We start from the raw sequence: 2,500 nt of genomic DNA on the forward strand, positions 1-2,500 counted from the left end.
TGTCTCCACGAACCTCCCTCTCATGAACCCCATTGTTTGTCTTCATATTCCCATCGCTTGTCTCCACGAATCTCCCTCTCATGAGCCCCAATGTTTGTCTTCAAATTCCCATCGTTTGTCTCCACGAACCTCCTTCTCATGAACCCCAATGTTTGTCTTCAGATTCCCATCGTTTGTCTCCACGAACCTCCTTCTCATGAACCCCAATGTTTGTCTTCAGATTCCCATCGTTTGTCTCCACGAACCTCCCTCTCATGAACCCCATTGTTTGTCTTCATATTCCCATCGCTTGTCTCCACGAATCTCCCTCTCATGAGCCCCAATGTTTGTCTTCAAATTCCCATCGTTTGTCTCCACGAACCTCCCTCTCATGAACCCCAATGTTTGTCTTCAGGTTCCCATCGTTTTTCTCTACGAACCTCCCTCTCATGAACCCCAATGTTTGTCTACAGATTCCCATCGTTTGTCTCCATGAACCTCCCTCTCATGAACCCCAATGTTTGTCTACAGATTCCCATCGTTTGTCTCCATGAACCTCCCTCTCATGAACCCCAATGTTTTTCTTCATATTCCCATCGTTTGTCACCTTGAACCTCCCTCTCATGAACCCCAATGTTTGTCTTCAGATTCCCATCGTTTGTCTCCATGAACCTCCCTCTCATGAACCCCAATGTTTGTCTTCAGGTTCCCATCGTTTTTCTCTACGAACCTCCCTCTCATGAACCCCAATGTTTGTCTTCATATTCCCATCGTTTGTCACCTTGAACCTCCCTCTCATGAACCCCAATGTTTTTCTTCATATTCCCATCGGTTGTCACCTTGAACCTCCCTCTCATGAACCCCAATGTTTGTCTTCAGATTCCCATCGTTTGTCTCCATGAACCTCCCTCTCATGAACCCCAATGTTTTTCTTCATATTCCCATCGTTTGTCACCTTGAACCTCCCTCTCATGAACCCCAATGTTTGTCTTCATATTCCCATCGTTTGTCTCCATGAACCTCCCTCTCATGAACCCCAATGTTTTTCTTCATATTCCCATCGTTTGTCACCTTGAACCTCCCTCTCATGAACCCCAATGTTTGTCTTCAGATTCCCATCGTTTGTCTCCACGAACCTCCCTCTCATGAACCCCAATGTTTGTCTTCAGGTTCCCATCGTTTTTCTCTACGAACCTCCCTCTCATGAACCCCAATGTTTGTCTACAGATTCCCATCGTTTGTCTCCATGAACCTCCCTCTCATGAACCCCAATGTTTGTCTACAGATTCCCATCGTTTGTCTCCATGAACCTCCCTCTCATGAACCCCAATGTTTTTCTTCATATTCCCATCGTTTGTCACCTTGAACCTCCCTCTCACAAACCCCAGTCATTTTCTTCAGATTCCCATCGCTCGCGTCCACGAACCTCCCTCTCATAAACCCCAATGATTGTCTCCAGATTCCTCTTCTTAATCTTTTTTTTTTTAATCAAAATCCATCGAAGACAAGCCTTCCCTTACTACGACTCCTCCAATCACTGTCATTGTTTGTATGGGTTTGTATCTCAGTCATATCCCCTTTTACCAAAACTTCATCTTTACTTGTCTGTGTGTGTGTCTCTCTCTCCCCTCAACTTTTCCGCTTCTTCCCCTCTTCTTGGGTCAGATTTCAGGGCTGTAGTGGTTGGCCCTCTCTCTCTCTCTCTCTCTCTCTCTCTCTCTCTCAGTCTGAGTATTTTTGACAGCAAATTCTGTTAGCATACCCTATATCTAATCGAGTTAGGGTAACTTTATCTCTCTCTCTCTCTCTCTCTCTCTCTCTCTCTCTCTCTCTCTTCTTCTTCTTCTTCTTCTTCTTCTTTTTTTCAAAGTAATAATAACTATTCAATGAGTGTCAAAATCCTTAAGATCTAAATCCTATAATTAAAGTATCGTGAATATCATCTAAAATAATTCTTATTATTCATTTGACTTTATATGTATAAGAATATCTAATTTAAAAAGAAAATAATTTACCATTTTCCCCAACGATCATTTCAGCAAATGAGTTGTCAATAAGACTTAACATGAATATCATTATTTCCTTCGTATAAATCTTGTAATGCACCTTCGTGTTTAATAAGTTTCTCGAAGTCGAACCCGACTTAATGTAACATCAAATTCATCATTATTTAGTTGCTTGGCCCACATATCTCCCATATCCTCTTCAGAAGTCGCAGTGCGTTTGTAACTCTGTCTTGAAAGTCATTTAGTTGAAGGGTTGTGGTGGCCAAATGGTAACGTCCCTGCATGGTGATCAGCCAGGCTGGGGTTCGAGTCCCGCTCAAGCTCGATAGTTTCTAGTAGTGTCTGCAATCCTTGCAAGCTAAGGATTAGAGGTCTGGGGAAGCCTAATTGTCTACCTGCTGAGTCATTGGCAGCTATTGCCTGGGCCTCCCTGGTCCTAGCTTAAGTGGAGAGGTCAGTATCTAGGACATTGTCCTGCTAGCCTTGCGAGCTAAGGATTGGGCGTCTGGGGATGC

This window comes from Palaemon carinicauda, chromosome 11 (assembly GCF_036898095.1).
Source record: "Palaemon carinicauda isolate YSFRI2023 chromosome 11, ASM3689809v2, whole genome shotgun sequence".
In the NCBI taxonomy this organism is placed as follows: Eukaryota; Metazoa; Arthropoda; class Malacostraca; order Decapoda; family Palaemonidae; genus Palaemon; species Palaemon carinicauda.